This window comes from Perognathus longimembris, chromosome 6 (genome assembly GCF_023159225.1).
Source record: "Perognathus longimembris pacificus isolate PPM17 chromosome 6, ASM2315922v1, whole genome shotgun sequence".
In the NCBI taxonomy this organism is placed as follows: Eukaryota; Metazoa; Chordata; class Mammalia; order Rodentia; family Heteromyidae; genus Perognathus; species Perognathus longimembris.
Window position 1 is genome coordinate 23,080,819 of NC_063166.1, and position 15,899 is coordinate 23,096,717.

At 41.3% G+C, this 15,899-nt stretch overlaps 1 protein-coding gene across 3 annotated transcripts in view; it reads right to left on the reverse strand.

The window, feature by feature from the left end:
* Rnf144b (ring finger protein 144B) overlaps positions 1-15,899 on the reverse strand; it is a 161,120-nt gene that overhangs the window by 60,290 nt on the left and 84,931 nt on the right. The window contains exon 1 of one of the 3 annotated variants that reach the window (XM_048348402.1): positions 14,436-14,544. The exons of 1 other annotated variant lie outside the window; for it this stretch is intronic. The gene's annotated coding sequence lies outside the window, so the exon portion shown is untranslated. One more of the 3 variants, XM_048348401.1, reaches the window with a different exon arrangement.

Here is a 15,899-nt window from a genome sequence, read left to right on the forward strand (position 1 = left end):
TCCTAGATCTGGGTCATGTCACAGCACAACACAAGTCTCTGTCTTTTGGCTGAGCCCAGGACTGATGTGTTACCAATGGGCTGCCCGGCAAGTGGATACTATAAGGAGAGGTGATGTGGGGGAAGAGAAGAAAAAGATGAAGCCCCTGACTGCAGCTATCATTAAAGTAGAGAAATGAAATTTGCCTCTATACATAAAAGATCTTTATATAGAAAAAATTTTAAATGCAACCAAATGCTTCAAGGAGTTTGTTTCTAATTTAAAATCTTTATCTTTCCAAGAGGTGAAAATAATCTTCCAGAATATGTTTCTTCTCTATCATATCAAGAAATGTCATGCTCTGATTAAAGAAAAATAAGAGTCTTTAACATCCGTTTTCTTGAATGAGGAGCAGAAAATAGTCTGTCCCTTTATCCTTTCCTTCCTACTTTAACTCTGTCATTCTTAGAATAAACACTTGCTAAAAAATTTTTTTTTTTTTTTTTTTTTTTTTTTTTGCCAGTCCTGGGCTTTGGACTCAGGGCCTGAGCACTGTCCCTGGCTTGTTTTTGCTCAAGGCTAGCATTCTGCCACTTGAGCCACAGCGCCACTTCTGGCCATTTTCTGTATATGTGGGTGCTGGGAATTGAACCTAGGACCTCCTGTATATGAGGCGAGCACTCTTGCCACTAGGCCATATCCCCAGCCCGCTAAAATTTTTTTTAAGTCTTGAATGAATAGAGAATTTATTCCATTGCAATATTGATTGCATACAGGCACACCATTTTATCAACAGAAGAAACAAAAAGGCTGTGTGTGGGCTGGGAATATGGCCTAGTGGCAAGAGTGCTTGCCTCATATACATGAAGCCCTGGGTTTGATACCCCAGCACCACATATATAGAAAATGGCCAGAAGTGGCGCTGTGGCTCAGGTGGCAGTGTGCTAGCCTTGAGCAAAAAGAAGCCAGGGACAGCACTCAGGCCCTGAGTCCAAGGCCCAGGACTGGCAAAAAAAAAAAAAAGGCTGTGTGTAAGTTTTGGGTATGAACCACCTCTGTTATTCTTCTAAAGTTGAAGTATTTATGTACTTAAACAATATTCTATTTAATTGTGTTTGATTTTAAATATATAAATATGAATTATTAAAAAATAAAAAAAATTTAAAAATCATGACTCCTAGTTTCAAAAAAAATGTGGCCAGTCTATTCAATTTTGGCATAGAAATAATTTTAAAGGCCAGTGCCCAGGGATCACACCTGTAATCCTAGCTACGCAGGAGGCTGAGATCTGAGGACGGCGGTTCAAAGCCAGCCTGGGTATGTAAGTCCATGAGATTCTTTTTTTTTTTTTTCATGAGATTCTTATCTCTAATAAACCACCAGAAAACCAGAAGTGGTGCCGTAGCTCAAGTTGTAGAGTACTAGCCTTGAGCTGAAGGGCTCAGGGACAGCTCCCAGGCCCAGAGTTCAAGCCCCATGACTGACCAAAAAAAAAAAGAAAAAGAATCTTCTCTACCTATCTGCCTATTGCACTTACATTGATCCTCAATCTCTTGTGTCTTTATTTTCTGCAAAAATTACATTATCCTTGTGTTCCTTACTTTAGCTAATTTCAGAACTGACATTTCCTAAGTTGTCTTAGTTCACTTATCCTCTACCTTCCACCACCTATTAGGGTCAAGTTTCTACTGGGCCTATTTCCATTTTACTTATACAGCAGTCTATTTTTATTGCTATTAAGTGAAGGACTACTGCAAAGACCCATCTCCTTGTATGTAGCCTATTCTCTCTCTTTGTGGATCTACATGTGGCCAGATTAGCCTTTCAAGAAGCACTTTTCACAATTTGCTCTCTGCTTAACACCCTTCATTGACTTCATGTGTTTTCTGGAGAAGAGTCAAATACCTTTGACTGGTGTACAAGGTCCTCCCCTGTCTCCCCTACCCAATATCCCAGTGAAATAGACCTACAGTGCTTCAAATGCCTAGTGTGCCTGGGCCCCCAAACATGGGTGAATGCTGTATTCTTGTTACAACATGCACTAGTCATTCATCTCCACCTGGAAGATGGGGATCTCTACTGTGAAATCTCCCCTGCTCCATTCGAGGAGAGTCATCTAACTTCCTCTTGTATCACCACTGTAATTATAACCTACCTCTATTGCATTACTTACTATACTGTATTGTTTCATTTATTTAAAAAAAAGTCTTTGCTAAAATGTGAGCTCCTTAAGGGCAAGAAGTGGACTTTATTGGCATTTAATAAATGTTGTTTGAATAAATTACCTTTAAAGTAAAAAAAAAAAAAGAAAAAGAAAGGAAGGAAGGAAGGATGGATTATAAATATCACTCCCCTATAATCCCATTTTTTGAAAAAGAAGGTAACGGTACCATAGTCTCAAGGTAACAATTAATATATATACATCCTAAGAATTTTGTCACTGTGATTTTGTTGTGTGAGCATCGTACAGTGTACTTCCACAAGCCTGGATGGAAGACCCTACCACAACCTTATATATATAATAGTATAAATAGTGTATACAGTCCATACCTTATTCAATTTTTTTCTTTTTGGATCAGTTGTGGGTCTTGAACTCTGGGCTTGGGCACTGTCCCTGAGCTCTTCAGCTCAAGGCTAGCTTTCTACCACTTGAGCCACAGCACTACTTCTGGTTTTCTGAGAGGCTTATTGGAGATGAGAGTCTCACAGACTTTCATGCCTGGGATAGCTCTGAACTGCAATCCTCAGATCTCAGCCTCCTGAGTAGCTACAGGCATGAGCCACTGGTGCCTGGCTCTATATTCCATTTATATATGGCATATAAAGCTATACGTGCTGTTTAATGTATAGTATATGTGTGTATATACAACATATAATCGTGTATTTGTAATCACAAAATAACAGAATCATGTTGTATAGTGAATGGTTTAACAGTAGTGCACTCTAAACTAACATTGAAAAGCAAACACATAAACCATTCCCATAGTCACTGATCCTCACTGTCCATCATTAGGTACTGCACATACTTGCACATACTACACTCATATGTGACTGACAGGACTTAAGGGAAGGTCATACTAGCATCACACAAATGAGAGTAATATACTAAGTGACAACATATGACAGCTAGGACAACACTAGGTAACATGAAATGTTCAGGTTCGTAGGTTGGACCACCAACCTATATATATGATCCCTCAGTGATCAAAATCATCAGGATAATGTTCTCCAGAGGTACAAAAAGTACTGAAAACAAGCAGGGAGAAAATAAACTAGATTCCATAGAATGAAAAAAATAACTGATGGAATCTTTTCTTGTCAACTTGCTGACATCCACTGTTAAGCCAACAGTTACTAATTCTAGTAGATATTAGTGTTTCAGGTTTTTCACATTCTCTCTGAGTAATTGGAGAAGACTTAGTTCAAAATAAATTAAAAAGGAAACTAACTAATGATTAGCTTCCAATATGGAAGACATGGTATTGCTTGGCAAAAGTTCAATGAGGTACAAGATATCGTGTTCTTATTCCACTCACTATTGGAAAGCTATAATCCAAGAGCATATTAGAGGCAACAGCAGGTTCAACATGCACACCACAGGCTTAGGATTTTGAGATGTAAGACTTCTCTTCAGACCTATTTTGTTTACAAAAATGAAAAGAATTGCAAGCTTCCCCACAGGTAGTACTTATGACTGAGGGAGACAGGAAAGAAGTCATGTATTTCAATGAACCATACAAAGACTCCTCAAGAAGCGCCTCCATTGCTCTGTGATGGGAGCATCAATTTTCTCAAATGAGGCCTTTTAGACATTTTCAAGCAATGCAATTAAAAATAAGCAGCTTTATCAAACTGATACTATAGTAGATGGGAGAGGGGGTGGGAGAGTTCAAAGTTAATAGACCCCTCCACTCCTCACAGCCTCCCACAAAGTAAACAATGAATGTTTTTAAAAAATGACATACAGCAGATGTGTAATAAAACAAGGAAAGGAGAAGAGATAGAAGTATTATGGCCAAGACTGGCCCAAGCAAGGCTTTATGTAAAAAATAATTCAAGCCAATACGACAATAGCTCAAGTACTAGGGTACCCACTCAACAAGTACAAAGCACTGAGCTTGAACCCCAATACTACCAAAAAAGAAGGGGGAGGAAGAGGAAGAGGAAAGGAAGGAGGGAGGGAGGGGGAGAGGGAGAGAGAGAGAAAGGAGAGAGAGAGAGAGAGAGAATCTAACAGAAATCCTTTTACCATGGTTCATCAAAACTCAAGCTTTCAGTAAACAGAAGAATCATGAAGTCCTGTAATGAGTTTCCCCATGCTTGATATGCTGGGAATTGCTCCAAAGTTTCCTAGAATTTCCTCTTGAATGTTCAAATATTCAGCAGTCTCTCCACCTGAAGCCACCAATAGCAGAGCTTCACCCTTCCACCCAAGCTAGGAAAGGGCATGAAGCTCAGAGGGTCTCCAAGGGACTGAGGTCACACCCTCGGCTTCTCACAGGCCACGCCTTCCCCTCCAGGTTTCAAGACAAATCATCCTCCCCAGAGAGACTCCAATCTCACTGGTTTGCACACCTGCTTGACTCGTTTTGCCTCATACCTCACATTTTTTTCTTTTTAAATCTAAGATTGAAAAAAAGAGGACTTGAATTATCCACCCTACCACTCAGTTTTAAAAGGTAACAATTCTAATTACTTTTACAGTTATTACAGTTGCAACTGTACCTCTCATTGGGTGTCCAGAATCCTGTGGAAAAAGAATTTTGGCATACAGAGGCACGTCAGGAAAAAGAGAAATCTGGCAGCTGCCATTAGGTCGTGTCTCTCTAAGCCTGGTGGCTGATTTTCTTGCCTACACAGATAGACCCAGCCATAACATGGAAGGAAGGAAAGCTACTGGAAACACTCTGATTTTCCACCAAATATTCAGGCAAGGAAAACTTACCCTTCTACCTGATTGCGCCAAGAATCTGATAGGAAAGAAGAAGAAAGTAATTTTCCCTGGGTGTTTTCTTTAGAATTGCCAAAGAAAGAAATATTTCAGACACTCCATGACAAGCCCAGGATGGATAAGAAACTTTCATATGCTGCTGGAAGCCAGAAATGGAAATCTGTTCCAGAAATGCAGAGAGTGAGAGAAACAATGATCAGAGTATTTTTTAACCACTGGAATGTATGCCTGTTGGATTCTCCAAAAGCCCAAACACGAAAGATTATGTAATTGGAAAAGATAGTGTTGTATTTGGATATTTATCTAGCTATTCAGACATTTTATAGTAGGTTGCAAATGCTTTAAAAATTCAGATAAACTAGTAGAAGACTCACTAAAGAGAACAAGAGACATAGAAAGCTAGTAAATAGAGTTAACTGAACATTTCTGATATAACAATGTAAGTAAAAACCCAGCTGATCTATGCCAAGGTCTTGATTTGGGGTTATGCTGTGCAAGACTTTACCTAAGAAAAAAATGATAAAAACTGAAGAGACACATTAATACTCTCAAAATGTTTCTACACCCTTGCAAAGCACCCTGTAAAGTAGCATCCTGTGATGGAGCTGGAATAACAGATTTGTGAATGCCTGACTGCAGGAGGGAGCTAGCAGAGAGAAGGAGCTCAGGAAGGGTAAGTGCTGGGCAGTTGAGGCTGAACCACTGTTCAGTAATTCCCTGCAAGTCAATGCTCCCATATCTGGTGCTTCCAGGCCAGGTATAGTGGAGCATACCCTTAATATCAGCTACTGTGGAGACGTTAAGTGGGAGAATTGTGTTCAAGTCTGGCCCAGGCAAGAGCACAAGATCCTATCAAAAATACACTAACTCAAAAAGGGCCGGGTGCATGGGCTCAACTGATAAAATATTTATCTAGCAAGCATGAGGCCCTGAGTTCAATCATCAATATCTCCAATAAAAATGAATAGAAGGAGAGAGAAAAAGGAAAGGAAAGGAGGGAGGAAAAAAGGGAAGGGAGGGAGGGAGGAAGAGGCCAACACCAGCTAAGAACAATGCACCAGGCAACCAGAGTCCAATTTGAAAACTTAATATGATAATCCCTTGGTACCCATAAGCCATTGCTTCCAGGAGCTGGCATATATACTAAGGTCCAAGGGTGCTCAAATCCCTTATATAAAATTGCATAATACCACACATAACCTACATAAAATCCTCCTGCATACCTTAAATAATTTCTAGATTACTTCCAGTATCAATACAATGAAAACATATCAATAACTGCCATACTTAATTGCTTACGGAAGAAGGACATGATCAGTACAGAGGCAAATGTTTTTCTGGCCACCTTAGGCTGGATCCACTAAAGTGTAATGAGGGGCTATAGAAGGCCCAGTGTGTGACGTTAACCTTTGCATCCCTGCCTGGTAGACTGGTCTTTTTGGCTATAGATGTTTATATGAGAAGCTACTGGTAATCCAAACAATGCTGGCTGAGGTCAGGAAAGTGCTGATCTCTATCAGCCATCAGCCCTGTTTTCAAGCTTCACCCTGAATACAGTCTATAATGGAAGACAAACTTGCTGTCTGGTCACAGTAGCAAGACCAGCGAAGAGGGCAATAAGTATGCTGTTCAACAGGGCAAGGAATGCCCATTAGTTCTCTGTCCTAGTCAGCATGTGCTCTACTCCCTGCCGGCATCTCCGCCTGGTGTTCTCGTCATTCAGGGACAAGATGAACTACTGTCTATCAGAAACAGAAAAGCAGCTCTACTGTGTGCCCTAGGACAGCAAGAACAGATGAAATGTGGGCCGCCTCGCCAGCAGTCAGCAGTTACTACAGTATAGTTTTTATCTATGTAATTACTTTTTACATGAATAATGCACAAGGCCAGGGGACACGGGCATGCTATCAGTCATAGTATATGTCATCATTATTTCAATAAAAACATAGATTTTTTATTTTAAATGTGAGATGGAAGTAAATAGTCACCAACTCAGGGTCTGGTAGGAGGCAGAGCCATCAAACACAGCTTGTCACTGTGCTTCGCAGGGCAAGACAGGGACCTTCCATCCTCTTCACTGAGGAAATCAAGAGATGAAAAAATACCTCCAGCTGGGCACTGGTGGCTGGTGCCTGTGATTCTACCTACTCTGTAGAGATCTGAGATCTGAGAATGGTGGCTCAGAGCCAATCCAGGCAGAAAAAGTCCACAGAACCACCCAAAAGCCAGAAGTGGAACTGTGGCTCAAGTGGTAGAATGCTAGTCTTGGGCAAAAAAAAAGCCCAGAGACCATGCCCAGACTCTTAAGTTCAAACTCCGGAACTGGCGCGCACACACACACAAAAGAAGCACCTCAGCACACAATTCCTTAGTTTTAATATGTTCATCACAACGATCAACAATTTCCAGGATAGTGTAAGATCACAGCTTCAAGCTAGGCACAGGCAGTTCACGCTTATAATCTTAGCTATTCCAGAGGCTGAGATCTGAGGATCATGGTTCAAAGCCACTTAGAGAACTCCATGAGACTTTTATCTCCAATTAACCACCAAAAAGCTGGAAGTGGAGCTGTAGCTCAAGTGGTAAAGCACTAGCTTTGATCAGAAAAGCTCAATGACAATGCCTAAGCCCTGAGTTCAAGTCCCATGACTAGCACATACAAAATAAATAAAAATGGACTTGATACTGGTAGCTCAGATCTGTAATCCTAGCTACTCAGGTGGCTGAGACCTGAGGATTGCAGTTCAAAGCCAGTGAGGGTAGGAGAGCCCATGAGACTCTTATATCCAATCAACCACTAAAAAGCCAGAAATGTCACTGTGGCTCAAAGTGGTAGAGTACTAGCCTTGAGCTAAAGAGCTCAGGGACAGTACACAGGCCCTGAGTTCAAGCCCTAGGACCAACACAATAAATAAACAAATAATAAAAATTAAAGCTTCAAAATTTGTAGGACATTTGCTTCTAAAAATGAAAGGATGGCAAATAGAATCACATATCCCTTAATAATGGATGGCTGTGTCATTGTGTAAACTCCATAAAATGTGGCACATAAACTTAGATAGTATACATGGGTCAGTCATTTGACATAGCCTCTTCATATACTCCTATAGGGACAATGAACACAGGTGTATGAGGTAGCTGCCCAAGGAACATCATCTCATACTTTATAGCAAGTTAAAAGTAAGTAGAGGGGCTGGGAATATGGCCTAGTGGCAAGAGTGCTTGCCTCATATACATGAGGCCCTGGGTTAGATTCCCCAGCACCACATATATAGAAAATGGCCAGAAGTGGCGCTGTGGCTCAGGTGGCAGAGTGCTAGCCTTGAGCAAAAAGAAACCAGGGACAGTGCTCAGGCCCTGAGTCCAAGGCCCAGGACTGGCAAAAAAAAAAAAAAAAAAAAAAGTAAGTAGAAAGAGTACAGCACCATATAACAAGAAAAAGTATAAAATAAATACATAAATCAGCCACATAGCCATATATTACTCACACCAAGTATTAAGTACTGACTATAATTGTATGTGCTATATTTTGTGTGTGTATACTAGGACCCAGCCTTGAAGACAAGGCCTCATGCTCTTGCTCAGCTTCCTTGCTCGTGGCTGGCAATCTGCCACATGAACCATGTTTCCCATTGGCATTTTTGCTTATTAATTGGATATGGAGTCTTGGTCTCTGCCTGGGCTATCTTCACATGGTCATCCTCCAGGTCAGCCATCTGAGTTGCTTGGATTACAGGTGTGAGCCACCAGCGCCCAACCTGTATGAGTAGCTGGGATGACAGGTATGAGCTACTAGCACCCATCTTGTATATGTTGTACATTTATGCAACTGTCATTACAGTCAGTTATTTACATAAGGACCACTCCAAACACATGAGGAATGCTTTGTACTATTAGATGATGACATCGCTAGGCAATAAGAATGTCTGCAAACCTTCACCACATACACAACCCACCATGACCAAAACTTGGTTATAGAAAGCATGGCTGGTATCCCTATTAACCACTGTGTATAGAAAAGACAGATTTTAAAAAGTCCTCTAGAGGGCTGGGAATATGGCTTAGTGGTAGAGTACTTGCCCAGCATGCATGAAGTCCTGGGTTTGATTCCTTAGTACCACATAAACAGAAAAGGCTGGAAATGGCACTGTGGTTCAAGTGGTAGAGTGCTAGCCTTGTGCAAAAGAAGCTTGGAGACAGGGCCCGGGCCTTGAGTTCAAGCCCCAGGACTGGAAAAAAAAAATCCTTTAGAAAACAGTAATAGCCTAAATATGAACTAGAACTAAAGAATTTTAATTTTCTAAAGAATTTCTTTGCTTTTTAAAATTAGATTATGGACTAAAATGAGAAAAAAACTATTAAAAATTAGGCTGAAATACATTAAAATATTTTAATGAGATATAACTTTGTTTATCACACCATTGCTGAGGCTTGAACTCTGGGCCTCGAATTCTCACTTAGCTTTTTTGCTCAATCTCTCTTGAGCCACACCTTCACTTCTGGCTTTTGCTAATTCATTGGAGATAAGAGATTCTTCCAAAATTCATCTTCCCAGATCTGAGGATCTTAACCAGCCAGGGAAGACTTTATCCTCAGATCTTAGCCTCTAGAGCAGCTAGGATTACAGGCGAAAGCTACCAGTGCCCAGCTAAAATCTAATCATTTTTATCTTTCCTGATAAAATACATAGTAGAGGAGATATGCAAACCTGGCCCACAAAATATCCTTTACCACGTAAAGCTAACTATAAGATACACCCTAGAGGACTGGCATCTGAGGCACCAAGTTCTAACATTTGCAAAATGACAATTTTCTTTTAAAAAAAAAAAAAGCCTAATTCTTTTTTCTTGTCTTTGCTTCATGTTCTCATTATACTACAGGATAGGGCCCCAGAGGTAGAAATCCACTGCAGCTTTCTTACACCACAAAGTTATCAAGGAAAGTGGGAGGGATATGAGAGTAACAGCGTATTCTTGGCATTGTGATTTTTGCACTCAACCACTGTGCCCAGCCCACTCCTTTTGAATCAGTGCTTCTCCCACAGTTATTTCTACAGCTCAGCTGAATAATCCTCAAACTCCCTGCCTGGAAATACAACAAAGGCCAGAAGCAAGAAGGAACCCCACTTACAGGCAGGTTCGACAATGATGTAATTAACAGATCTAGGAGAATCGAAATTGCAGAAAGCCCCACTGAGCAAGTCTCAGGCTGACTTCTCCAGTTGCAATATTACTAGGAAAACTATAGTCACCTGAAGTATAAAAATCAATTTTTTTCTCCAAGTGAAGAAAAGCATATGTAAAAATTATCCCTCCTATAAAAGCTGAAAACTTCACATGGCAAGTTTAACTAGATACATTTTTTAAACTAGTTTGGAAGGGGATTGTCCACCCTCCCACAGTGGGTGAGATTCAGGATGGGTATTTTTATATGTCTTCGCCAAATGAGCTTCTTATAACAGGAATCCATATGCAGGAAACAAAATCAACCCACAAAGAACCAGCTACTACACATGTTAGCTGATAGAAACTTCAAAGGGATGAAACCCAATCCTACTTATAAAGCGGAAATGGGCTGAGGAGGTAGGGTGTCAACAGAGGATTTTATATAATCCTATTCAAGAGGATATACCTGTGGATATATGCTTTCAGCCACAAGTCCATCAAATAGAAGGATAAGTTATCTTAGTCCATCTTCCCAAGAAAACCAAAGAGCAAGTTGGCTAAGGGATTAGATTCAAACCTACGACTTCAAAGGAATAGCTTTCAAAATATGTCCTTGACCAATACGAAAAGCTATGAAATTAGAACTATCTCTAGCTATGAATATGGGACATGTATTTTATTTAAGCTGTGTTTCCAGTTCAAGAAGGGGTTAGACCATGAGAAGTTCTTCATTCTGTGTTGCAGAAGCACAAGCACTGCCCCCTCTCCTATGTATTACAAGGTATCTGCTCTTCATTGTTTAAGAACCATCGTGATGGGGCTGGGAATATGGCCTAGTGATAGAGTACTTACCTCGCATACATGAAGCCCTGGGTTCTATTCCTCAGCACCACATAAACAGAAAAAGCCACAAGTAGTGCTGTGGCTCAAGTGGCAGAGTGCTAGCCATGAGCAAAAAGAAGCCAGGGACTGTGCTTAGCCCCTGAGTGCAAGCCCCAGGACTGGCAAAAAAAAAAAAAAAAATCATGAAAGGATGGGTTTAGGAATAATCAAAGCCAGGTGCCAGCGGCTCTCTCCTGCAATCCTAGCTACTGGGGAGGCTGAGATCTGAGTATCCCCGTTCAAAACCAGCCTGGGCAGGAAAGTCCATGAGACTTTTCTCTCCAATTATCCACCAGAAAATTGGAAGTGGCACTGTGGCTCAAGTGGTAGAGTGCTAGCCTTGAGCTGAGGAGCTCAGGGATAGTGCCCAGGCCAGAGTTCAAGCCCCATGACCGACCCAAAAAAAAAAAAAAAATCAAGTAAACAGCAAATGCCAAAAACAATCAAATAAAACAAAATTAAAATACTTAAAATAATTTAACAGAGCTAGGGAAGTAGCTCAGTGGTAAGAACATCTGCCTAGCATACCTGATCCTGGATTTGATCCTTCACGCTGCAAAATAAAAATTTGACTTATATGCTGTTACAACCATTCCAAAATCAAACAAAAACACAGGGTTGCAATGAAACGTATCGAAGTTATTTTCACATTCTCACAAAACAATGTGAATTTGAATTTACAACCCCATCCAAAGTCAATTTCAAGATGATGAGAATTCCTTTATGACCAGCCACTTCCTAGATACATGTTTCTATCACTAATGTCCAGCATAGTGCCTTGAGATAGAACTCCACTCACCAGCAGAGTAGATAAGTTTTCCGAATGCACATAGAGAAGAGAAGGTACACTCTTAAAATAATGATCATCTAGTGTCACTAAGGAGCTTCTGTAAGTTAAACACAGGAGTCCCTGGAACAAGTATCTCTGTACTGAGGCATGATCGCATAAGCTACAGGGCAGCTGAACCCTTTGTCATATCCCAAGGCATCAGATTTGTACAAAGTAGGTTCAGTCCCCCAAACAGTTTGGACTTTGCCCAGCTACCAACAACTGGATTCAGCACAATTCCTGACCTCTACCCCAAACTGGAGATATCAAACACCACAAAACTCACTCAACAGGGATGTAGCACTATGACAAGGCCAGGGGAAACACAGAAACCAGGACTGGCAGCCAGTACCTCAGAGAAATGATTCTGTTGGACAAACGTTTCCAAGTATTAAAATACTGTAACAACTTTGCAAAAGCAAATTTTAAGTACACTTTCTCTGATTAGAAGGACCCACATTGTTCAAGACAGAAATGTTCTCCAGGAAGCCAAATGTTCTTAATGATTAGATGAAAACTTTTTTTTCTTCCTAGAGAGAGAGAAGGAAGAGAGAAAGAGACAGACAGAGAGAGAGAACATTTTATTCTCTGTGCTGTAGAGTTTGATTGCAAAATCCTGGTATATTATCTGAGATTTAAAAACCGATTATTTTTTTAAAAGACAAGTCTTAATACTGACCTAGTTTGGAAACCTGGATGTCTTTAAATGACCAGTGAACTGAAACCATTCATGAGAATGGGGCCTTTGAGGGTTGAGAATGTCCTTCGGTGCCCAGCATAGAGAGATTTGGCATGGATGATTGTAAATATTTGCAAAAGCCTGGGTAAATGGACAGCGTTTGACCACAGTCGGACCTTCCTTCCAACACAGTAGTAGAGAAGTGAGTTATCTATGGTGATTGCTTTGGGGATTTTTGGTTCCATTCTCTTTTTTTTCTGTTTGTTTTAAATAAAAAGCCAAGCAACCCAATTCTGCTACTTTACATCTTTTTCACATTTGTCCCCTCCTGTGTTTAACCTTGTACTGTTTTACCCATCAGGTAAGTTGGAGGCTGCTTTTGAAACCAAACTTTTTTCTTTCCCGTTTTTCTAAGTTGATGTCTGCCACAAAGAGTAAAATAACTGCTACAGGTGCCCAAGGCCAGGGCAGGAGCAGGGTGAAATCATAGCTGCTGATTTCATAATATTCAACTCTCTCCAAGTGGCTTCATGGGCCTGCTATAGATTTCTTTCTTTTTCTCTCTTTTGCCTCCTTCAAGAGAGCTTCAAAAAGACTCAGTGACTGCTACCCAGGAAGGAACTAAGGTAAAGAAAGAAAGGCAGCTTGAGTGGAGACAGAGGAATAACTAACATGTTCAAGGAACTGGAGCCCAAGAGGTTTTCTTCAGGGAAAGCTGCAACAGAAACTTTAATTAGCCAGCAACTTGCTTAAGACTGGCTGAGTTCCTCTTACCCACACCCTAGTAACTGAGTCATCCCAAAGTTCATTTATTTTGCTTCTGGGCAGAGACACCCCCCTTAATCTGCTGCTTCAGAAATGTTCAAAGACATTATCTTTTCATGGGAACCTCTTTGGTGTTCAAATAAACTGCCAGAAGTATGAAATCAGAAGAACAGGAACAGTTCGGTTTGAGTCTCCAGTTCATGTTTTGATAAGATAGATACCTGGGCTGAAAAGCAAGAAGAAAGTGACAGCCTACCAGAAGAAATATGAAGAGAGAGAACTCAGAATTCATTCTGTGAAATCCAAATGTAGGAAGTACCTGCATACGACATATATTTAGAGCAGAGTCTCTGAAACAAATATGAAAAATGAGAGGTGCATTCTGAAAGGAGCAAGCAAAAGATGACTATGATCCTTCTGAAACAAGACGCAGCTTCATTTTGACTTAAACCTGAGGACGGGGTCAGTTTTTCACTCTATCAGATGAGATAAAACAATCTCCATAACCTAAGAGCAAGATTCCACAGTGAACGAAGCATCTCATTCATAACTATATCTGTCAACATATTTGCTATGCATTTCTAAAGAACAGGGCTACAGTAGGCATCTGAGATTATGGCAAGCTTGGGTTTCCCCGCCAAAGATGTAAAAAAACAAACAAACAGATTTTGGTTTCATCTTCAATATTACTATCCATCCTGTAAAGGCTGTTTTATTAGAAATGAAACTAATTTCCTTTTTACAAAGGCATCTTTTTTTTTTTTAGTTAACAGGTGTTCAAGGCATTCTGCACGCATGCAAATGCTGTATGCCTTCAAGACTGAGCAGAAAATAAAGCCTAAGCCCTTGGTTTTTGTCACAGCCAGCCTCAGGTCTGACATTCGTTCCTAGGCTCTGAGGCTAACACAATTCCTGGCTTGCATAGTCTGCAGCCTGTTTAAAAAAAAAAAAAAAAGCCCAAAAAGCTCACTCAACCTACCTGGCAAAGAACTGTGATCGTGGGGCTGCTGCTTCTCCGCAGCCTGTCTGGGGCGCACAGGGAGCCGGGGCTGCTCACACACCCGGGAGGAGGAGCTCTTTCATTCGGTCCCCTTTCCCTCGGTGCTCTGCGCCTGACAGCTTTCCACTTTGCAGGATTGCCCACAGGACTCCACGCCCAGACCTATTGGTGGGAGGAGTCCCTACCCCGCCTCCTGGTCTTGATGGGCAGCAACCGCCTCCCCAGGAACCTCGCAGAGCCAAGGAACCGAGTGTAAGGCGCAGCTCGCCTGCAACAACACAGCAGCCGCAGCAGCAGCAGTAGCAGCAGCAGCACTGTTAAGCACTCCTGCGTTTATTTATACAGGAAGCTCAGACGCCTCACTTCCTACTTCCCATCTGGGTTGCACTTCAGTTGCAGGTGATGGCCTTAACCCTATGGCACCCAGCCGCCAGAGCACCCGGGGCTGGCCAATGTTCCCACAGCTGCTCTCCTGAACAGAACCTCTGGCTTGTTTCTCCCCGGACAGCTACTGAAGGAATTCTGAATAGCGTGGCCAGCTCAGACATGCTGCCCAGACCTGCACCATTCGCCTCCTGGCCTTCCAAGCTTACTGTTTTTTGTACATTTCTTTACAGGCCAACCTTTCTTCTCCTTCCTTCCTTTTAAGAGCTCTTTAAATCTCTTTCTTCCAACAGCCCAGACCCTGCCTTCCCTCCTCATGAGAACACTGTCTTTATGACAAGGCTTCTCATGTACATCATGTCCTTTTTTACATGTAATGATAAAGTTAGAAAGTAGGCAAATCAAGTCTGGAATAGCCTCAGTAATACAGGTGGCCAGTCTTTGTAAAACAATGATTTTCACCATGCCTTTCAAATGGTTGGTCAATAAATTCTGTGAGAAATGCATGGTAATTTATCTAGTTGTATCCTCAGTTAAAGGAAGTCTAAAAAGATAATCCATTCCCAGTAGGGTCCTGTCACATAACTTCCTCATTCTAACACTTGATTTTGTTTGATGTTTACAGTGGGTGATCTATCCCTCTTCACCCTTCACTACCCTCTAGGTCACAGTTCCAGCTTCAAATCTGTTGAACTTTTTCCATGCTTGTTTTTGCAATCATGGTCAGGAATGAGCTTCCTAAAAGGAAGCACAAATCCTTTGCAGAACAGATATGCGTATGTGTGGTCAAGTAGCCACAGTGGGCATCAATCCAAAAGACACAAGCAATCTGTTTTTCAGCTCATGTCCAAGACAAGCTCTAGGTCAAAGCCAAGTGCTGAAGAACACAATGAAGCTAAGTGAATGTTCCTGGGACCGGCAGAAGTGCCAACCTCTGGGGAGGCAAAAGAACTCAGGGAGATAAGACTGAGAATGGACCCAAAGTAATAGAATCAGAGGATATGTTAATTTGTAATATCTATCTATGTCAGTCCAAACTCCTAACTAAAAAGTTGAGGAAACTAATTTCTGGAGAGATTTAAGTAACCAGCTCAAAGCACTGTAGAGCATGCTAGGCTGGAAAGAGACCTTAAAACCTGGCTACAAGGCAAAGAGACATGTGAATGAAAATCGACCTTCAGTCAGCACAGGCTACAGATCCCCAATGAACCTGGCTCAAGGAATTTTCTTGGTATGATATAGTAACCCATTGTTGAGAGAAAGAT